The sequence below is a fragment of the Puma concolor genome, chromosome C1 (assembly GCF_028749965.1).
Source record: "Puma concolor isolate L17-30 chromosome C1, mPumCon1.1.hap2, whole genome shotgun sequence".
NCBI classification, from domain to species: Eukaryota; Metazoa; Chordata; class Mammalia; order Carnivora; family Felidae; genus Puma; species Puma concolor.
The window spans coordinates 214,811,396-214,834,711 of record NC_141674.1 but is presented as its reverse complement, the minus strand read 5'-3'; the positions used below and the strand labels follow the sequence as shown (position 1 = coordinate 214,834,711).

General features: G+C 51.2%; 1 protein-coding gene and 1 pseudogene across 12 annotated transcripts in view; one reads left to right on the top strand and one right to left on the bottom strand.

The window, feature by feature from the left end:
- The window catches only part of ARMC9 (armadillo repeat containing 9), a 150,950-nt gene extending 146,337 nt beyond the window's left edge, over nucleotides 1-4,613 (bottom strand). For all 12 annotated transcript variants that reach the window (XM_086719912.1, XM_086719914.1, XM_086719913.1 and 9 more), the window contains exon 1: nucleotides 4,524-4,613. The gene's annotated coding sequence lies outside the window, so the exon portion shown is untranslated. The remainder of the gene's footprint in view (nucleotides 1-4,523) is intronic.
- A 17,647-nt stretch (nucleotides 4,614-22,260) lies between these two features.
- Nucleotides 22,261-22,843, top strand: LOC112867387 (small ribosomal subunit protein uS10 pseudogene; annotated as a pseudogene).
- The last annotated feature ends 473 nt before the right edge of the window (nucleotides 22,844-23,316 follow it).

Here is a 23,316-nt window from a genome sequence, read left to right as displayed (position 1 = left end):
CAGGCACGCTGTAGTTGCTCAAAAACAACGAATGGAAGTAATTTCAGATATGAGGAAAAGACAGCAAGAAGGGGACAGAGCCTGGAGAAGAGGGGTGTGGGGCTCTTTTAGACAGTGTGGGCAGAGAAGGCCTCCCTGGGAACGTCTGGGTGGAGACGCGAGGACGTGAGCACTCCCGGATCCGGGGAGAGGGGTCTGCAAGCGTGGAGGCCACAGAGCGCTGAGGACCGGGGTGGGGAGAAGCGAGGCAGACACAGGAGGCCTCGAGGCGCGGGCCAGGTCAGACAGGCCTTGTGTGGGCGAGCGGCCTGAGCGTGATGGGAAGCCCCGAGAGGGCCCTGAGGAGGGACTGCCAACCCCGATTTACGTTTCCCAACAGCAGTGTCTGCTGCGTGGGGAGAGGCTGAGCGGACCGTGGGCGGAAAGGGGGTCATGGCCGAGCCCAAGCTAGTGACGAGGGAAGTCTGGACGAGCCGAGGGGAACCTCGTGAAGTGTTCGGGTTCCAGACGTGAAAGGGAGAGGTGCACAACCTGCTGATGGACTGGAGGTCGGGAGTGAGGGTAAGAAGGGAAGGAAGACACGCGGGCCTGAGCAGATGCCATCTGCTGAAGTGGGGAGGAAGGGGACAGGGGCCGTCTGACAGGTCATCAAGAGTTCTGTTCCGGCCATAGTCTCGCAGGCCCACGAGGCATCCCGGCGGGGTGTGGAGAAGGTGGGTGTGTGGGAGCCCGAGTAAAGGGGAAGGTGGGAGCTGGAGATCAGCATTTGGAAACTGTCAGCATAAAGATGGCATCTCAGGAGACAAGGGTCCTACACGGATGGGACTCCTAGGGAGGAGGCATAGCGGAGAAGAGCTCAGGCCCGTGCCTGAACCCTGGAGCACTCGGGTACCAGGGGCTCAGGGAGACAGAAGCGGCCAAAGCAGTGACTTGTTGGTGGGACACAAGCGGGAGACTGTGGCACCTGGGAGCCAGGGAAGGTGTTCCCCACGTCAACTGCCACTCTGCATGGTCGAGGAACACGTGGGGAGAAGACTCAATCCTTGGATTTGACAACACGGGTTTGACAGTGACGTGGACAAGAACAGTGAGGACAGGCACTTGAAAGGAAAGGGTTAAAGAGAGAAGTCACAAAGGAGAGAGGGAGATCTGTCACAGAAAGGAGGGAGGGAGTGGTGTCTCAAAGAGATGGGAGGTGTTTTAAGGTAAAGAAACTCATTGACGACTGGAAGAGAAGGTGGGAACCAAGCAGACTATGGAAACGTGGCAGGATTTCCAGTGCTGAGAATCTGCTTAAGACACATGGACTCGAGGGGCGCCTGGTGGCTCAGTCAGTTAAGTGTCTGACTTTAGCTCAGGTCACGATCTCGAGGTTCACGGGTTCCAGCCCCACATCAGGCTCTCTGCTGTCAGCACGGAGCCTGCTTCGGATCTTCTGTCCCCCTCTCTCTCTTCCCCTCCCCACTCACACTCTCATGCACAAGGGCTCTTTCTCTCAAATATAAAAAAAAAAAAAAAAAAAAAAAAAGACACATGGACTTGAATCCGAAACCTGGAACCAGTCTGCACAATTTTGCAGTTTTTTCAGCCACTTTCAGCCGTCTGAGTTAGGTGAGCCAGGGTGAGGTTTTTTCTGGAAGAGAGGGAAAAGAGAAAGCCAGTGTAACAGTGATGGAGCACTGAGGCTGGAGGAGCGGGGAGGTGCACAGGGGATCGTAGAGCAGTGAGAACATAACAGGGTCAAACACCTGCTTAAGAGGCCCGGGGCCTGAGATCAGCGGCAGAGACACATTCACGTGAGCTTGAAAGAGAAAAAGTGTGACCAGAATGGAACAGGTGCTTGATCTGGGAGGCGATGCCATATTAGGACATTCGTGGCCACAGCAGGGAGTGGAGAGAGGGAACGGAGGAAGAAGACGCCTGAAAGACGAAGAAAGCAGAGGGGCACTTGGCTGGCTCAATCAGTTAAGCATTTGATTCCTGAATTCAGCTCAGGTCACGATCTCACTGTGAGACCGAGCCCGAGTCGGGCTCTGCACTGACAGTGCAGAGCCTGCTTGGGAGTGTCTGTCTGTCTGTCTGTCTCTCTCAAAACAAATAAATAAACATTAAAAAGAAAAAAAAAAAAAAGATGGAGAAAGTGGAGTGAGTGGCCAGAATGGGGAAATCTCCAAAACAGAAGGAGAGGAGGTGGAGGGGCAGGCAGTGAGCCAGGCGCTACAGCCTTTGAGGGGCAGCTGCGCCCCCAGTAGGTTGGTGGCAGGGAGGAAAGGCCAGGGCACGTGCTTCGAAGGAGCTGGGGGTTTTGACGAAGGGGGACAGTGACGTGGATGTAGCAGGGAGCGCACCTATCCTTCCTGGCACCTGCGGGCCTGCCAGGGACCTGAGGAAAGACTGCTACGGTTTGAGGACCACCACGTCCTCAGCCCTTCTCTGGACCCCCACCACCTCTGCCCCACAGCAGGCCCACCAGCGGCAAACCTCCGATATGCCCCACACCACATGCTCTTCCACAACTCCAAACCGTCTGTCTGATGCACTCGCCCCACCACAAACCTGACTCATCAGGGTAACTTAACCCAGAACTGACCTCTTTCAGGAGGTCTGCCATGAACCCCTCCCCTTCCTTCCCTATCAAGGAAATGCTCTCTCCTCTGAACTCTCCATTTACCTCTACTGCTATACTTATCACCCTGTCTACAAAGGCAGGGAGGTGGATTTAAATTTGATGTCTCCAGAACCTAACAGAGCCTGGTAGGCATCACAGACACCCAAGATATTTACAAACAAATGATGTCCAAGCAGAGAGAACAGAATTTTGAAGACCAGAGAACAAGAGAACGTTGTTGTTTTTGAGAACGCAAGCTCTTCCTACCTCAGGGCCTTTGCACATCCTCTTCTCGCTGCTTACAACACTTTCCTCCTCTTTCTTCACCTGGCTAATCCCTGTGCTTATAAACATCACTTACTCAGAGAAGTTCTTCAAGACCACTATTTGAATGGGATTCTGCTGTGATGATCTCTCAGTGAATGTGAGCCACTGTTGGATATTCTATTACTCTGACATCTTGGAAATGAGAATTTCATCTAAACCTTTATATCATAAAAAGTTCACTTTAGGGGCGCCTGGGTGGCTCAGTCGGTTGGGTGGCCGACTTCAGCTCAGGTCATGATCTCACAGACCGTGAGTTCGAGCCCCGTGTCGGGCTCTGTGCTGACAGCTCAGAGCCTGGAGCCTGTTTCAGATTCTGTGTCTCCCTCTTTTTTTTTTTTTTTTTTTTTCAACGTTTATTTATTTTTTTGGGACAGAGAGAGACAGAGCATGAATGGGGGAGGGGCAGAGAGAGAGGGAGACACAGAATCGGAAACAGGCTCCAGGCTCCGAGCCATCAGCCCAGAGCCTGACGCGGGGCTCGAACTCACGGACCGTGAGATCGTGACCTGGCTGAAGTCGGACGCTTAACCGACTGCGCCACCCAGGCGCCCCCTGTGTCTCCCTCTTTTTGACCCTCCCTCGTTCATGCTCTGTCTCTCTCTGTCTCAAAAATAAACAAACGTTAAAAAATTTAAAAAAAAAGTTCACTTTAAGGGTTTACTGTATGCCAGGCAACATGCAAGATGCTTCACATTTAATTGTCACAACAAAACTGAGAGATGAATATAATTTATATTATTTTACAGATGAGGTAACTGAGGTTCAAACAGGTTGAGATGCTCCCAATAATCCAGCCAGTAAGTGACAAAAGTACGAATTTAAGTCCAGACCGATATTAACCACTACACAAGTACTACCCAAAACGCTGGGACCACCTCAATCAGGATCGCCTGGGATGCTTCTGCAAATAAAAATTCCTAGCGCCACCCTGATCTTACTGAACACCATGGCAGCACGATGCCCAGAAACTGATTTAAACAAACTCCCCGGATGACTTTTATGCACACTCGAGTTTAAGAACCACTGCTTTACTTTATGCAGAAACTAGACAAAACTTCTTCAGGCATTCTTGAGGATTGCTTCTTAATTTCCATAGAATAGGGCTCTAGGACCTACAAGCTGATCGAATAAGGGGAAGGCTATGGGATTTGTCTGGAAGACGAAATTGCAGTGTTAGCATCCTAGTTTGGCTTAGACTGGATGAAGTCTGGAGAGGAGTTTAGCTGAGGCAGATAACAGAGCGGATGGATCTAAAAGCCCCAGGCTACCCGCTCGTGCCGCCACTACCCAGCTGGACGACTGGCGGCCCCTTCCAAGTTCGGTCCACTGCAGCACAGATCAGAGACTACTTGCGGGAAGCGGCTGGGCCCGTCCTCGGTTTGTCCAGGAGGCCGCCTCGGGCCCACGCCAGAGTAAGAGCCCAGGACGGCCGACCAGAAGTGGGGGCGTTCGGCAGCGGCTGCCAAGCTGGCTTTCCTCTGGGGCGAGGGCTCCGCAGAGCTTCGGCCCTCGGGCCCCACCACTGCTCCTTTCCGCCCGGGGATGGCAGCCTCCAGGGCGGCCCGGCCGCGTCGGAGGAGGCGCTTACCTGCTGCACGGCTGCGGCCGCCCGAGCCAAACCCGCTCCGCCGCCACTTCTCCAGCTGTCGCCCAGGCAACCGGCGCCGCCAGTTCGACGTCACGTGGGGGCGGTGCAGCCAATCACGGGACGCAGCCGGCGCGGAGCATCCTGGGAGGAAAGGCGGGCGATTCGGGAGCTGGGGCTCTGAGGCCTCCCGGCAGCGGAAGTGAAGCGGGATTTCGCGGCGCGGTGGCCGCTGCGTGAGGCTCGCTGTGGAGTGGCTTCCCCTGTCCTCCTCTCCACCACTTCTCGTTCGTTCATTTCCACACACGCGGTGCTTGGCGCTCTGCCCGGCTCTGGGGATGAGCCGACTGGGCTCAATACCTAACTTCAAGGAGCTCGTTGTATCCCGGGAAAAACCAAACCGGCCACAGAATACAATACAGAGTGGTGTTCGTGGAAAAACAGGTGTTACTCCCGTTCGCAGGAGCGACTCAGAGTTACCTTGGAACCAAAAATGTCGCCCCAAATCTGCCTACGCTTCACCCTTCCACCCCGCTGCAGCACTTTCTGGGAATTTTAAGAAACTTCCCCCGCCCCGTGTGAAATTTTGGTTTTCAAAAATAGAACAGCGCAAATCCTCCCTCTCCTTGCACGTGGTGCTTCGGGGCTCAAGTTAAACAGCACTGAAAGAGCACCTGCCAGTCTCCAGCTCAGCTGGAGGGTGGGGAGGTGGCTGGAGACATGACCTTCCAGGCACTGAGGCTCTGTAGTGGGAGTCTTCGTGTTTCCACCTCATGCTTCCAAAAAGACGGTCAAGGCCAGAGTAAGGGAAGAGTCATGGAGAAGGTAGGTGAACTTTATTTTAAAGAAGCCCAGGGGCGCCTGGGTGGCGCAGTCGGTTAAACGTCCCACTTCAGCCAGGTCACGATCTCGCGGTCCGTGAGTTCGAGCCCTGCGTCAGGCTCTGGGCTGATGGCTCAGAGCCTGGAGCCTGTTTCTGATTCTGTGTCTCCCTCTCTCTCTGCCCCTCCCCCGTTCATGCTCTGTCTCTCTTTGTCCCCCCAAAAAAAAAAATAAATAAACGTTGAAAAAAAAATTAAAAAAAAAAATAATAAAGAAGCCCTAAGATGGTCTGTGGCCACCATCTCCCTGGCCTCCAGCCCTGCCACTGCTCTTCTGGGATCTGAGATTGCCTTCAAAGAAAAGCTACATTTGGCAGGAAGAGAAATCCTGTCCATGTAGTATGTATTGAAAATAAATGTCAGGATGCCTGGGTGGTTCAGTGGGTTAAGCTTCTGACATCGGCTCAGGTCATGATCTCACGGTTTGTAAGTTCCAGCTGAGTTGGGCTGTGCTGACAGCTCAGAGCCTGGAGTTTGCTTCGGATTCTGTGTCTCCCTCTCTCTCTGCCTCTCCCTTGCTCATGCTCTGTCTCTCTCTCAATAAACATTAAAAAAAATTTTTTTTAATAAAAAAAATAAATCTCCCGTACACAATAAGTTAACGTTCCCGTACACAATAAGTTAACATTTGTCAGTTCACTGTGTGCCAAAGGTCGTCAGACAAAATATAGAACACTTAAATTTTTTTAAACGTTTTTTATTTTTATTTTTGAGACAGAGAGAGAGCATGAGCAGGGGAGGGGCAGAGAGAGAGGGAGACAGAATCTGAGGCAGGCTTCAGGCTCTGAGCTGTCAGCACAGAGCCCGACGCGGGGCTCGAACTCAGGAACTGTGAGATCCTGACCGGAGCCAAAGTTGGACACTCAACCAACCGAGCCACCCAGGCGCCCCTTAAATTTTAAATTTGGATTTCAGATAAGTTTTTAATATAAGTATATCCCAACTAGTGGTTTATTTTAATGTATATACAGGACATTATATTGGCCTGTATTTTTATTTGCTAAATATGACAACCCCATGTGTGCCCAGCATTGTGCTAAGTGAATTACATAAATTATTTAATTCATACCACATCCATGAGATGGATAATATTTTCAGAATTGTATAGATTAATGTTGTACTTTACCTGAGGTAATGTACACGCTGATGTCTGATCTGGGGTGCTTTCTATTGCAGTAAGCTAAATCATATCAGTCTCTTTGTCCAAGTTTTGTCTTTGACAAGATAAATAACAGGAGGTACAGAGAGGTTAAGACAGAGTTCGCACAGCAGGGGACTGGTGGAACCGGACCAAATCTAGGTCCTTGTGCCTTTGAACCCTGGGCTCTTAGCTACAATAAATACCACTCCTGTTTTGCATTTGCCTTCTGGGTGCATTTGCCTGACTTCCAGGATTATGGTCATTGTGGTGGCTATTATCTTTGTCTGCCCATCACCTCTGTCCCTCCTGGTAATACACCTGACCACGGGGTTGGTCACACAGCTGGGAATGGACTAATCTTACCCTGCATCTCTGACCATGGTGATTGGCCCAGGATGGGCATGTGATTCAAGCTAAGCCAATGAGAGTCTTTCCGAGGCATTTTTCTGTTGAATTGTGTTCAGGTTATTGTAAAATGAGATTCCAGGGTAGCCTTATAACCATGTCCTTTGTCACATAAAAAAGCCCGAGAAAATGAAGCTGTCACCCAGAGAGATGCAAAGAGAAGATGCTGGGGTTGTCAAATCCCTGGGTCCAGACTCTGAGTTCCATAGAGCTGTTCTCGTTCCTACAGCAGCTCCAGCAGCCCTCCAGTCAACCAAATAGTTTTCTATTCAGACGGATTCAAGTTGGGTTTCTGTCACTTGCAACCCAAAGAATCCTATTGTAGACATAATCTCTGTATATGTCATAACAACTCAAAGTGCCTTCAACAAGGGGATTTGTTATTAATTAAAAATGTCAGGTTAATTTTCTTACAATAAACCCAGAGGTAGCTTCTTACCATCATCTCAAGTTGTCAAGGATCTAGGTTGGTTTCTGACTTGTACCTTTGTGATTGTGGGTGATACCGGAACAAGCAGATATGACTTGAAACAGTAGATAAATTGCTATCATTCTTTATACTTTAAGAATTCCTTCAATTCCTTGAACACTTGTGTGATACGAGCACTAAATTGGAAAAAAAAATGTCAATGTGATATGTCCTGGTATGAGTACAAAGAATATTTTTGTCACAAAGGCAAACTGCTTCCATCTGAAGTGTCATCTGGGCAGTGCCCATGTTGACTCTGTATATCCATGAGTTCAGAGCAGTACGGTAAACCAGTGCCTCCCCTTCCCAGTTCTTAGGCCTACCAATACATCCCACTGGTTTTTTCTTGACAACTCCAGTTTTCCCAAAGTGCCAATGCACCCACAATGACTTTCTGGTGCCTGGATGGCTCAGTTGACTAAGTGTCTGACTCTTGATCTTGGCTCCAGTTATGATCTCACAGTTCGTAGGGCTGAGCCCTACGTTGGGCTCTGTGCTGACAGTGTGGAGCCTGCTTGGGATTCTCTCTCTTCCTATCTCTCTGCCTCTCCCCTGCTCACGCTCTCTTTCAAAATAAATGAAATGAAATGAAATGAAATGAAATGAAATGAAATGAAATGAAATGAAATGAATCTGTATAAACCCATCACTCCAATTCTAGGATTATCAAAATGTTGCTGCTGGGAAAAACTCAACCCCAAATTCAGTTCTTGGAATATGCACAATACTTCAGGGGAGCTAACCAAGCTTTCCCTGAAAATAAAAGGGACTGGCTGAGTTCTGCATTCAAGGGACAAATCTGAGCCATCTGCAGCCCTTCTATGGATCTTAGCCCTTGAACACCTTGGGGGAGGGAGGCCATGCATCTCTGTGCCATGCTACACAGTTCTTTTTTTTTCCAGTTTCAAACATTTTAATTTTTTATTGAATTATAATTGGCATACAATATTATATTGGTTTCAGTGTACAAGAGAGTGATTCGATATTTTTATACATTACAAAATGCTCATCACAATAGGTCTAGTTACCATCTGTCATTATACAAAGTTATCACAATATTAAAAAAAATTTTTTTAAGTACTCTCTATATCCAACATGGGGCTTGAACTCACGATGCTGAGATAAACAGTTGCATGCTCTACCAACTGAACCAGCCAAGAGCCCCCAAATTATTACAATATTATTGATTATATTCTCTATGATGTACATTGCATCCCTGTTATTAATTTTATAACTGGAAGTTTGCACCTCTTAATTCCCTTCATTTATTTGGCCCATCCCCCTACTTCCCTCCCCTCTGGAAACCACCAGTTTGTTCTCTGTATCTCTGAGTTTGTTTCTGTTTTGTTCTGTTTCTTCATTTGTTTTTGCTTTTTAGATTTCACATATAAGTGAAATCATGTGGCATTTGTCTTCCTTTGTTTGACTTATTTTATTTTGCATAATACCCTCCAGGTCCATCCATGTTGTCACAAATGTCAAGATTTCATTCCTTTTTATGGCTGAGTAATATTCCATTGAATGTATGTATATACCACATCTTATCCATTCATTTGTCTGTGAACACTTAGGTTGCTCCCATATCTTGGCAATTACGTACGGGTACATATATCTTTTTGAATTAGTGTTTTCATTTCTTCAGATAGATACCCAAAAGTAGAATTGCTGAATCACATGATAGTTCTGTTTCCAATTTTGGGGGGAACCTCCAACATATGGTTTTCCATGATGGCTGCACGAATGTACATTCCCACCAACAGTGCACTTGGGTTCCCTTTTTTCCTTGCCAACACTTGTTATTTCTTATCTTTTTGATAATAACCATTCTGACAGGTGTGAGGTGGTATCTCATTGCGGTTTTGATTCGCATTTCCCTGATGTTTAGTGATGTGGAGCATCTTTTCCCGTGCCTGTTGACCATCTTATATGTCTTCTTTGGAAAAATGCCTCTTCAGGTCCTCTGCCCATTTTTTTTTTTTTTTAAATTTTTTTTTTTCAATGTTTATTTTTGGGACAGAGAGAGACAGAGCATGAATGGGGGAGGGGCAGAGAGAGAGGGAGACACAGAATCGGAAACAGGCTCCAGGCTCTGAGCCATCAGCCCAGAGCCGGACGCGGGGCTCGAACTCACGGACCGCGAGATCGTGACCTGGCTGAAGTCGGGCGCTTAACCGACTGCGCCACCCAGGCGCCCCTCTGCCCATTTTTTAATAGGGTTTGCCTTTTTGTTATTCCGTTGTCTGAGTCCTTTACATATCTTGGATAGCCACCCCTTATCAAGTTTGTAAGTATCTTCTCCCATTCAGTAAGTTGCTTTTTGGTTTTATTAGTATTTTCTTTTGCTGTGCAAAAGCTTTTTAGCTTGATGTAGTCCCATTTGTTTATTTTCTTTTTCTTTTGTTGCCGTTGCTGGAGAAAGCAGATCCAAAAGTGACACAGCTCTAAAATGAAGTCATCTTTGCAGCTGTCGCAGGCAAGTGCCTGGCCTCTCTCTCTACTGAAGGGCAAATAGCTGAAACCACACACAGAGGAACTGTGTCAAAACCCCCGAAGAGGATGAATTGGATGAGAGGGTGAAGCCACCTAAATTAAGCCCTTCAGGCTGACCCACTCAGACAAACCTGGCAATCAGCTGGATTGAGTTTATCTCGGAGCTCCAACAGGGGGAGTTCAGACCAAGAGCATGTTTCTGAGAAAGCACAGGGCCTGGATCTAATCAGCAGGTTGGAGGAGGAACGTACTGAAATACCCAGCGCAAATCAAAAGATGGACTACTGCCAACCCACTGCCTGGGCAAAAAAAAAAAAAAAAAAGTCCTTCCAGGAAAGTTGGGTTTTGTCACTGTCCAAAACTCATGATGTATGGGGGATTCAGATACATCTGTCTTCCTAGCTCAGAGTCCATGCAGAGGTGGAGGAACTGGATTTTGGTCTGCAAGGGTTGCTTGATTTCGTGGAGAGAGAGCATACCCAAGTGGGAATACACATCCCCATCCCCTAAGGGAGTTATCAGTGAGCAGGAAAGCAGGGGAGTCCTGACGGTGGGTGAGGCCGGAGTCTTGGAGTCCATCTTGGCTTCGAGTGCCAGGTTTCCTTGCCCTATCCCAGAGGTGTGAGTTACATCATAGTCCCCAACTGTCGTGTGGACTTGATGAAGCTGGCAAAAAGACGCAGGCTATTTGGACTTCCAGAGGGGCATCTGGGTGGCTCAGTTGGTGAAGCGTCCCACTTTGGCTCAGGTCACGACGTCATGGTTCGTGGGTTCGAACCCCGCATTGGGCTCTGTGCTGACGGCTTGGAGCCTGGGGCCTGCTTTGGATTCTATGTCTCCCTCTCTCTTTACCCCTTGCCCACTCACACTCTGTCTCTCTTTCTCAAAAATAAACATAAAAAAAATTTTTTTTTAATGGACTTGCAGAAGAGCAAATCTGGGCAAGATCTTTTTTTTTTTTTTTTGAGTAGGCTCTATACCCAACACGGGTCTTGAACTCACAACCCCGAGATCAAGAGTCATACGCTCTACCAACTGAGCCAGTCAGGTGCCCCATGGAAGCAAGATCTTTTCAAAGCAAGTGTACATCTGCAAGAGACTGGTGGGACTCACAGCAGCTGGTGTTCATAGATACAGACGCTTAAGGTTCTCAGGAATATCGCCAGCTTCTAAGCAAGCTTAAAAATGCACACTGCACGGCATGTGATGTGAGCACAGAGCAGTAAATGCTAAAGTGACCGCATCTGGGTGGTTTCCCGGCTGTTGACACATCTCGAGAACCAGCAAGACAAGGCACACACAGAATGTCTTTAGTCTTGTGGCTGTCCCTGGCGTTTGAATGGGATGCTGCAGAAGGAGTTCTTGTGAGCCACTAAGCACGCCCTGACCTCCTCTTGCCTTAGCCTAAACACCAGTGCTTTCCCTTGTGACTGTTGCTCTCCTGGTGAGACCTCCATACAGACCAGAAAGGAGTGTGAGACGGTGATAACTGAGCTACAAGAAAAAATAGTTGATTCATCTTCATAAAAGGCATAATTCCTGATGATGGAAAGTGCACACAGTCACATTAAATCTCCCTTTTTACCCTTCTCCTCATCATTAGCGAATGATCCATGAGCTCAGCTGAACCTGAGGTCAAGGGCAGGAGGTAGAACTTCTGTCTGGCCCTGGGACCAAAAGCCTTTCGCTGCTAACAGACATACGAAGCCAAAAGTGAAACTACGGGCGGTGAGGGGAGAATGTGTATGGACTGGCCACTGGCTTTCGAAGCGCGGTCCCCAGAGTGGCCTCAGCAGCGTCACCTGGGAACCTGTTGGACGTGCACCTTCTCTGGCCCCACCCACACCTGCTGACTGCGGAGCTGCGAAGGGGCTGGGACGGCGCTGGAGCGCAGGGGCAGCGGGGAGAGCGCGCGAGGCCAGCCCCGCGGACAGAGCGGGCTGCGGGGGGGGGGGGGGGGGGGGAGGGGAGGTGCGGGAGCCGGGGCTGCGGGGGGTAGACCCCCAGCCGACGGTCAGCTCAGGGAAGGATGGGGTCAGCCGGGGCCCTGGGGTAGAGCAGCAGGGCAGCGGCCGTCCCACCCCGACCTGGGCCTGGGCGGGGCGGAAATCTGGCTCCTGCCAGGCCCCAGGCGCAGCCCCTCCGCCCCACCCTCGGGCGGTCACTTCCAGGAACCCGGACTCCGGCTGTGCCAGCGCAGCGGTCGGGCGCGCAGAGGTTCCCAGAAATCGCGCGCGCTCTGGAGTGGGGACCGGGCCGCCCGGGCATCGCTGCTTTCCTCCCATCAGTCGCCCGGGCCGCCCTCCCGTCGCCGCCCCGGCCCCGGGCCCCCATGCGGGCTCCCCGCTCGCTGCAAGCTCTCCCCCTTTGGCGGGACCGCCTCGCTTTCCCTCCTGCCTCAACTTGAGGAACCCCTCTCAAAACAGCTTAAGCCAGCGGCGCCAGGCTGGCGCAGTCGGTAGAGCAATGCGACACTTCTTGGGGTCGTGGGTTTGAGCCCCATGTTGGGTGGCCTTACTTTAAAAAATAAGTTAAAAAAAAAAAAAATATATATATATATATATATATATATATATATATATATATATATATATGTATAAACCCAGCTTAAGCCAAAGGATCTTTGCTGGCTCCCGTCAGCGGGAAGTCAGAGGAGGAGCCCCCCTCGCTCAAAGCTGGAAGGAGGACTCCAGCCCCGCCTTTAGCTCTGCGCTTGACGCTCTTCTCTGGGCTCTGCCTTTGGCTCTGCGTGGGAGTGACTGGAAGTCAGTTCTGTCTATGGCTAGGCCCCAAATGGGTGGCCTGCACAGAGCTAAGCCCCAGGGCAGGGCTCTCCCTGGAGTCTGGGGGCCCTGAGTGTCTGATTCCAGTTCTTCCAGGGTGGCTACGCGCGGCCCTTGGCTTTCTAAAACATCTCTGTGTGTATCGGGTAAGGGCTCCTTTGCTGAGCGTGTTCACGCTGATGGCTTGACTTGCAAGGACGACTCTGGGCTCACACAGGCTCACACAGGCTGGGCAGTGGTGGCTCCACCCCTGGGGCCTTGGAAATCCCCATCAAGGAGGAGAGGTGGGGGTGAGGGGCACAGACACATGCCCCGGCCTCCAGCTCTGGGACCCCCTCCCCCCTCTTACTGTAAGTCAGGGCAGCGGCCTGGTTCTCTGACTCCAGGCTGGACCAGGTCCCAGGAGGGCCTGCCAAGATCCTGGGGGGAGGTACCAAAGTCGGCAGAGATTTGGAGTAACGAGCTTGGTAGCAGCATCTTGTCTGGGCTCAGAGGTTTCTGCTGAATAGAGTTAAGTCACCCCTTGCTCTGAGTATTTGCAGCCTCTAGGGGCGAAAAAGCTGTCCAGGAAAAGTGATAGGAACCATGTCCATCCCTTCGGGCTCAGGCAAATATGGCCCAACTGAGGGCCTGGGCAGAGCCAACAGGGGAAGCTCCAGGGACACTGGTGCAAACAGAAGGGGTGTCGTTGTCAAATACTGCAACAGCCTGAGGCCTGGACGGCCGCTCTCTGGGCCCCTCGGCGTCCCAGCAGCTAACACGTCAAGACTGTGCTCCCCGCTTGGTGACACTTGGCGGCCGCCTTCCAGTTCCACCAGCTGCAGGATACGGTGGGCCCCAGCTCCGACAGGTGTTGTTAAAGCAGAGTCCCAGAGCTCTCTGGGACTGCTGAACAGGGGCTCTGGAGTCAACAGGACCACATGAAAAACACACAGAGAGTGAAAGAAGTCCATGGTCAGGGTGGGGGGGGGGGACCTCCTGCTGCCAAGGGACCCTGCAATCCATTGCCTTTGAACACCCGGCTGGGCTGGGGAAGCCTGCGCCCCTTGGACGCAGCTGCTTCCTTCCCCGCGGCCTACTGGCTGGTGATGGGGCGGGGGGATGCTCTGAGTCTGGACGCTTCCCTTGCTGGGCCATGAAGTGGTGACTTCTGACCAACCACGGCCAGGCTGGAAAGATGACACAGTCTCGTTTGTATGGAGAGGCAGGAAATTTCTTTCTCCAGATATTCTGATAGGCTGCACCCTGGACTTGTTTGGAAGAAATACTTGGCTAAGTCCTTCGGGCTGAGGGTGGGGTGAGGAGCAGACGGGAGTCCGGGGTCTTCGTGTTCCGCCTTCCCAGGAGTCCGGGTGCTGGCCCCAGGGCCTTTGCCTCTGAGCGCTGAGGTGGCTGTGGGCTGTGCCAGACGAGGGGGAGCTGGCACTGACCTGAAGTGCCCTGACAAAGAAGGGGATTGGAGCTGGGGGGGATGGGGGGGTAGAGCCGGTGGGGAGCCACTCTGGGAAACCACGGTGGGGCTAGATCCGTTAGCAGGGGGGTTGGGGGCCAGAAACATCTAATGGAGGGAGTAGCATGAGCAATATTGGGCCCAATTACCCTTCTCCCCTTTCTCCACAGTAATAAAAGCAACCATTTTTAACTGGCCACATGCTGCTGGGTGATTCAACTGTGGCCAAGGGAATGAAAGCAGAGACTGCATCCAACATCCGGGATGCGTCCGTCAGGGGAAAGTTGTGTCTTCTTTGTTTTCTTCCTCCTTTCTCCTTCCTGACGCTGGAAACGCAGATGGGTTGTTTCAAGTGCAGGTACCACGTGGGACCTCAAGGTGACCTTGGGGAAGGAGTCCATACATGGTAGCCCTATTGGTTTGGTGGGGCCACCAGAACAAATGATCGCAAACTGGGCGGCTTAAAGTGATGGAAGCATATTCTTTCTCTCGGAAGCATGTTCTCTCACAGTTCCGGAAGCCAGTAGTCTGAAATCAAGGTGCAGGCGGGATCGGTTCCTTCTGGAAACTTTCTCCCAGCCTTTGGTGGTTGTGGGCCATCCTCCGCTTGTAGATGCTTCCCTGGCTGCGTCTCATCACGTGGCCTTCCCTCTGCGTCTGTGTCTCTGTGTGTCCTCCTCTCTTCTTATAAGGACGCCGCTGGGTTCAAGGCCTCCCCCTATTCCTGTCTGACTTCCTCCTGGTTACCTGCAAGGATCGTATTTGCAAATAAGGTTACATTCTGAGGTTCTGGGTGGACGTGAACCCTGTGGGGACTCTATTCTGCCCAGTACACAGCACCACAAGGTGGAGGGAGCTTGGGTCCCTGACACTGAGGCACACCAGGCCAGGCTGCTCTAAATGCCTACAGACGTGATGAACAGAGGGAAGCAAACCTCTACCTTATTTAAGCTGCTATCACTTTGATTGTCCAGGGAGATCTGTGGTCACTTCTAACTCATGCGAATATAGCCCCTCAGAACCCCTCATGCCATCTACACATTTCTCTTGGGGGCATTCATGAGTGGGGCGCTTGAAAGGAAGCTGAGTTCTCTTTATAATTGGGCACAGGGTGAAAACCCGAGACAGCCTGAGGAGGAGAGGCAGCTGACATCCGCCCGGATGATGTGTCTACCGAGAAGCACTTCCTGCGCTGAGCACTCTGATTTGGGAGCACTGAGGAGGGAGACAAGCATCCAGGAGGTAGGTCCAGGGGGTGGCATCTGGGGAGGGGTTATCTTGGGAGCTGGGAGCATCAGGAGGCTGTCACTGCTCAAGGACCCAGCTCTGTCTCTGCTGCCCACCCCAGTCCACACGGCCCCACGATGTTCCTTGACCTTCTCCATACGTGACCCTGGGGAGACATAGATTCAAGGCCCTGTCCTGAGAGCCAGTGGGCAGCTGGTGCTGCCCTGCCTGTCTGGTCGCACAGACCAGCTTGCCTGGACGTGAGCGGGCCCACGCAGCCCATCCACTGTACTCTACCTCGAGCAGGTGCCAGAGCATTGTCCCGGGCCAGCTCTGTACCTGAGCTGGAAGGATGGAACTCTGACCCTGCCTGTCTTGTCTGTCTTGACCCAAGGTGAAGGCATACCTAGAGGTGGTCCAGCAAAGACCCACAGATCCCTATATCTCTGGTGGCCACAGGACTAGGCTTAGGGCAGCATCTTTGGGGGAGCTTAGCAGGAGGTGGAGGGAAGGGTGGCCCGGCTGACTGCTGGAACGGAGACTCACTTTGACAAGATCTGGACTTGGGCTTCCACACACAGTAGGACTGGGCAGAGAGGCACAGAATGAGCTGCGATGAATCATCACCCTGTCCTGTGCCTCCATCTCCCCCTTGAGCCTTCCCACGAGATCCCTTCCCAGAGGAACCTACCAAAAGGCTGGTAAATAAATTTTTTGGTTCCAAGAACAGCTGGGGAGGGAGGTGCAAGGGTAGCTCCTTCTCAGCCTTCTCCCTGGAGCAAGCCTGGAAGTGCCGAGGGGGTGCTGGGGTCTGGGGGGTGGCCCTCCCTCTGGGAAGGCGGGGGTGCTGGCTGACCCACCACTGAATCCAGGGGTACTCTGGAATGGCGGTGTAGTATGGTGTCACTGCCCTGCAGTGTCTAGGCCTTGGTCTGGACCCCAAAGCCCCTCGAGTCTATGCTGTCCAGGCCTTTGGGAGGCCAGGTCTCAGGCCAGGCCAGCTGCGACCACACAACTTCCTGAGCAGGCCTTTTGCCATGTCCACTCATGGCACCAAACCCAGAACACAGGTCCGGGGAAGGAGCCAAGATGGGGACAGATTTCCTTCCCCCCACCCCCCCCCCCCCCCCCACCATCTTGGCCCCAAGAGCCCTCAGGATTCTGGTCTGTCCCGACTCACATTTTCTAGAACATCTGTGTCATAGAAATGTGTGTGCGCCTCTGGCAATGTTCTTTACTTGCACTTGGAGGTCTGCCTTGCTCTGGATTCTCTAATCGGGGGCTCCTGGGGCCGGAACCACAGTGGAGCCCAAGCTCCGGGTGAGGCCCTGTCCTGGGAGGCTGCCTGGCCCCCGGCCCTCCATAGCCCCCACTCCCTCCCTCCGGGAAGCTGTGAGAGCTGCAGGCGCCAGCCAGAAGAGCCCATTCATTTTCTCTGCCTGCTCAGCCTTCACATGTCCTTTTAGGGTAGAGCCTGCCGACGACGCAGCCAGCGGAGGCCAGGCTGCTGGGAGGAACAGACGGGGAGGCCTCAGAGGGGCTCCCCACTGAGGATGCCTAGCTGCCCTGGGTGGTGAGTCTCCAACTTCCCAGACGTCCTTGTTAGCCTCAAGTTTTGTAACGTCCTCCTTCCTATCCTAAAATGAAATTCCCAGGTAATTTTTTTTTTAATTTTTTTTTAACGTTTATTTATTTTTGAGACAGAGAGAGACAGAGCATGAACGGGGGAGGGTCAGAGAGAGAGGGAGACACAGAATCGCCATCAGCCCCGAGCCCGACGCAGGGCTCGAACTCACGGACCGTGAGATTGTGACCTGAGCTGAAGTCGGACATTCAACCGACTGAGCCACCCAGGTGCCCCGAAATTCCCAGGTAATTTAACCTGTTTGCCCACATGGCTTTAAAATAATCATTATAATGCCCTAACTGTAATAAAAAGAAGAAATCAAAGGAAAGCGATTTGTAAAAACCAAACCTATTTCCGCATGTAAGCACTTGGGCCGGTTACACCAGTCTGATGCTTGTGGCCTTCAGGCAGCCAGCGCCCTGTGGCTGGTGCACATGTGCCGTGGTAGCAACTTGGGTCCCCGGTGCTGTGGCCATTTTCGATGCGAGTTTTCAACATGATGAGCTGCTCTCGGTAAAGGTCTGAAGCGAACCAAGACCAGTGTCACCGCAGCCACGCTCTTCAATAGTCCGGTGTGCCAGGCTCCCCCCAGGGCGTGCCGCTTGCGTTCCCCAAACATCGTGGAAATGCCCCCAGTCACCCCAAAATGCCCCCACCAATGTGTGAAATGCCTCCCTCCTCGGGGCAGCTGTGCCCCTTGTCTGAAAACCACTGCTTCGGACCCTGGGAGTGGTGGGCATAGGAACGTGAATTGACCAAGTCCAGCTAAAGACATGGCCGTGGCAAGAGCAAGTCGCCTCTGGAAGTACTCTTTTGGTATCAGATGCCCCCAATTCAACTCCAAGCGGCTTGCGTTTTGCTTAAGCGCAGCATTTTGCTGCTCACGGCGTTTCAAAGTCTGGAAGTCGAGGCACAGAGCTGCCTCTTGGCTCGGCGTCCTCTGGGTTGGCATCACATCCAGGCCACATCGGAAACGGAAGAGAGGGGGTGGTTCCCAGTAGCCGGAACAGGTGTCCCGGGGTGGGGGCTTATCGGCCGGGGTCGGCCTGACGGGAGTCGTTGGTTCCTCGCTGATGCAATACCCAAGACCTGTGGCTGGAGGGTGCTGACCGGTGCCTGAGCGGAGCCAGCAAGCGGCCCCTTTCCTCGGGGAGAAATGAAGATACAGATGCCAGTTAGCAGAGGGAATGGAAGTGGTGGCTGGACTGCAAAGGTTATAGAAGTTCTCTGGAGAAAGGGCGATATGTGAGTGAATGAGCTTCCTGGGTCCTCTCTAAAGTGGTACAGAAGTAGGGGCTGAACCCAGTCGTTTATGGATCTGACCTCCGCAGTTTGGTTTGTTCCCGCTAGCTTCTGCTCAGACGCAGTGCTCTTCCATATTCCTTGTTTGTGGCGGCTCCACCACCACAGCCTGGCTGTGTTGAAGCAGAGGCTTGGGAATACGAAGGGACCCAGCACGGGTTACCTGTCCCCATTCGGGCCTAGATCAGGGCCCTTGAAGACTCCAGGCACTAAAAAGATTATGGTGCTTCCACTTAACGCCCTTCCTTGCTCCCATTAAAAATAAACACATTTCTTTTCTTAAATTTTTTAATGTTTATTTATTATTGAGAGACAGAGCGAGACAGAGCATGAGCAGGGGAGGGGCAGACAGAGGAGGAGACACAGAATCCGAAGCGGGCTCCGGGCTCCGAGCTGTTGGCACAGGGCCCGATGCGGGGCTCGAACCCACCAACTGCGAGATCGTGACCTGAGCCGGAGTCGGACGCCCAACCGACTGAGCCACCCAGGCGCCCCAAAATAAAACATTTCTAAGGCACAAAATAAATGTAAGGAAGTCTAGCAACTTGTTAATTTTTCCCATCAAGACCGTTTCGACTACAAATATATGTTGATCAAATTATTTTCAGAAGAAAGGAATTATTTCGTCCTGGGCCCTGCGATGCCGGCTCCAGCATGAGTGTGGCCTGCTGATGGCAGATCTGGTGCTGCCGTCCTCCCCCGCCCCTGAGCGTGACCCTCTTGCCTTCCCCTGGCTGCTGGCGGAGGTGTGACCGCGCTGACTGCTCACGGTTCCCTTTAGAGCACTCGAGAGAGGGGAGGCTGTGTTCAGGCCACTGTGGGGCCGGCCCGAGGCCTGGGGAATCCGGGGCCAGGACCCCCCGGATGGCGTCTACTCCCGGGCGCCGTCGGGTAATGCCGCATCACGACGAGCCGCAGTCTCAGGCTGGGGCCACAGCGGGGCACCTTCCAGGGAAAGTGGGCATCGTGGCCTCTGGGCTCCTCAGCATGCCCATCACAGGGCGCTAGGAAAGACGGCAAAGAGGCATCTCGTAAAGTGGGGTGCTGCCAGAGTTAGACAAATCCCAAGTCCTTTTTGATGGCGAGTCGCAATCGCAGGGGCGTGTCTAGGAGAGCCTGGAGACGGAGGCCGGTGGGCCTGGGCCGCGCATCGCTTCTACCACAAAGACTCCTCCAAGGGACCGCTGCAGGACGGCACTCCCACTCCTGCCGCTTGGCCGTCAGTTTGGTTTCTGAGGACCTTTCCTTTGGGGAGGACATCCTGTCTCCAGGTGCGCTCACACTGTCTCAGTCGTGAGGTCCTGCATTACCCCCGGAGACACCCCTCTCCTCGGGTGGGCCTTTGCTGAAGGCCACGCTGTTGGAGGGCTCCCCGCTCTCCCCAGATCCACACCCCATCGAGGTGGCAAGGGGACACTGGTCTTGTGGAGGCGGTTTTGTATAGGACGGTGTTTCTCGGCGTGGCCTCGGGTCCATCTGCGTCACGATCATCTGAGCGGGAGCTCAACTTGCTGGATTTCCGAGTTGGACTCCAGATATGCTGAGTCACTGCCATAGTGACTAAAATATACGCAAAAGCAAAAGCAATAAAAAAAGATTATGTAGTCACACAGATCTGGCTCTGAGCTCCCGTCTCACAACTTACGACGCGCCCTTACCCTCTCTGAGCCCCATTTCCTGGGGTAGAACTATTTACCTCACGATAGAATTGGGAGGATTAAAAATGTCAATGCGAGGGGCACCTGGGTGGCTCAGTGTCTGACTCCTGATGTTCAGGTCATGATCTCATGGTTTGTGAGATCAAGCCCCAAGTCGGGGTCTGCACCGACAGCACAGAGCTCGCTTGGGATTCTCTCTCTCTCCTTCTCTCTCTGCTCCTTTCTCACTCCTGCATGCTCTCTCTCAAAATAAATAAGCACACACGGGAGCAAAATACAGGCTTGTCGCTATCTGTCCCTCCATCTGTCTGTCCATCCGCTTCTCTATGTAATACTTAGTGTCTGCAGTGAACCAGGAACCGCTCTAGGCGCCAAGAATACGGCAAAACCATCTCAAACAAGCTCCTTGTCCTCATGAAGTTTATATGCTAATCATGTGTAAGTCAGAATCACCAGACTCCCCAAGCTAACGCAATTATTTAATCTGAAACCAATAGGCTTTATTTATCAAACATTGTGACAGGGACTTTGGGGGATACTTTGATGCTTGCCCTTCAGGAGCTTATTTATAGACTGGCTTGTTAACAGACATCCTACATAGGAAACCATGGAAGAACAATGAATCGCCTTGCTAACCGTGTGTCGTACATGCCTGAGAGGGGCTTGGAGGAGAGACTGATTCCTGGGGCTGGCAGTGAAGTAAGTGAATGAATAGCCCTTCCTCTCACCCTGAAGGCTTCTAATCTAAGAACAAAGAAAGGAATTTGCTTAGGGACCCGTCACCCCCCCCCCCCGCCCCCCTTATTTTGGACAGGCTAGTTTATACCCCTCATAAGCGAAAGCCTTTGATGCTTGTGAACCTCTTAATCCTTAGAACATGAATCAGGGCTTCTGAGAGATCATGGCACAGGAGTCAGAGGCTGCTCACACCAGGTCCTGGGAATATGACTTAATGGGAAACTCTTTCTGTCTCTTCAACTCTTCGCCAAGTCCCAGCTGTATGTAATGCCTGAGATCTTGGAAAGTAATTATCTCCCGGATGCAAATAAATAACCCACTGATTTGGAAAACACTGAGTGCATGCACCAAAGGAGCTGCCCAGACCCCAGCAAACAGATGAGAAATGTCCATCAGTAGTGGGCTGTGTTGTAGAGGCTCTGGGGATTAGAAAAATACTACTTTTGGAAGACCCACAGATGGCCAACAGACACACGAAAAGATGCTCAACATCACTGATCACCGAGGAAATACAATCAAAACTACAGTGAGCTATCACCTCCCACGTGTCAGAATGGCTAAAATCAAGGCAAGAAACAACAGGTGTTGGCAAGGATGTGAAAGGGGAACCCTCGTGCACTGGTGGGAGTGCGAACTGTTGCAGCCACTCCAGAGAAATAGTATGGAGTTTCCTCAAAAAGTTAAAAATAGAACTACCCTACAATCCAGCAAATGCACTACTATTTAACCAAAGGATACAGAAATACTGATTCAAAGGGATATATGCATGCTGATGTTTAGGGCAGCGTTATCTACCATAGCCAAATTACGGAAACAGCCCAAGTGTTCACTGACTGATGAATGATGTAAGATAGACACACACACACACACACACAAACACACACATTATATATATGTATATATATAATGGAATATCACAGCCATTAAAAAGAATGAAATCTTGCCATTTGCGACGATGTAGATGGGGCTAGAGAGTATTATGCTAAGCGAAATAAGTCCGTCAGACAAAGATACCATCAAATACCATGATTTCACTCATATGTAGAATTTCAGAAACAAAACAAACAAGCAAAGGGAGAAAAGAGAGGGGCAGACCAAGAAACAGACTCTTAACTACAGAAAACAAACTGATGCTTACCAGAGGGGAGGCGGGTCGGGGAATGGGGATTAGGAGGGCACTTGTGATCATCACCGGATGTTGTAGAGAAGTGTTGAATCACTACATTGTACACCTGAAACTAATATTACACTGTATGTTAACTGGAATTTAAATAAAAACTTAAAGAAAGAGAGAACAATGAAATAAAATACTGCTTTTGTTGACAACCCCTTTCTAGAAAGGTGTCCTGGCTTAGGAGTGTGGCGGACACAAACTAGGAGCAGAGTCTGGACATAGGATAAGCAAAGAAGTAGCTATTTGCCATTTGTCTGTTGCCCCTTTGGATCAAACAAGGCCAGAAAATTAACAGGCCAGAGACCGACCAGCTTAATGGAAAGATGAACTGGAGACACAACTGTACAAATGGCTCTTGATGTTGAACAGGTCCCGTCACTGTTATGAGCGTCCTCATGTGTAAAATGAAGGGTGAGACCATACCGTTATTCAGCTAAAATTTAGTTAAGGCCTACTTAAGTACTAGGCTCTTTAATAAAGAAGATCTTGCTCTTTGAGGAAAACGCGCTCGCAGCCACAGCGGAGCTTTGGAGGCCCAGCTCCTGCTCCTGTCTCACTGCTGTTGGCTGTCGCTGAGGAACAAGTCGGTCAGGAAGCCGCGTGGCAGCCGTGGCTTTTAAAGCCACCGGGAAGACACCTGTGGAACCGGAGGTGGCGATTCAGCAAATTAGAATTACTCTAACCAGCCGCAACGTACAATCTTTGGAGAAGGTATGTGCTGACCTGATCAGAGGCGCCAAGGAAAAGAATCTATCTCAAAGTGAAAGGACCAGTTCGGAAGCCTACCAAGACTCTGAGAATCACTACAAGAAAAACTCCTTGCGGTGAAGGTTCTAAGACTTGGGATCGTTTTCAGATGAGGATCCATTAGCGAGTCATTGATTTGCACCGTCCTTCTGAGATTGTTAAACAGATTACTTGCATCAGTATTGAGCCAGGAGTTGAGGTTGAGGTTACCACTGCAGATGCTTAAGTCAGCCTTTTTAATAAATTGATTATCAGTTTAAAAAAAAAAGATCTCAAGGTAAATGCGTCTATATCCTAGGGGGTTGTGAGGAATGACTATATGAACACATGTGATTCCCAGTAGTGTCGGGCACATACTAAGGATGTAATAATTAGCCATTATCATTTAATCCCTGTAACAACCTTGAAGTGAACATTATTTCTTTTGTACAAATGAGAAAACCACCAAGGGACAAGATCAGGATATGAACCAGTCTGAGGCCAGAGTCCACGATTTTCCCATTACGTAGTTTGGCTTGGAAGGGCCCCTGTGGCTTTTAATCGTAAAAAAGGAAAGGGTAGAAAAGGAATTTGAACTTTAGAAACAATCAAGCTAACCACCTTCTAAGGAATTTTTCGTGGAAAGTGGAAGTGTTGTCTCCTTAATAATGAAGATAAGGAGGTTGGGGAGGGGTATGGGACAAAGCCACAAAAGCTTCTTTGCC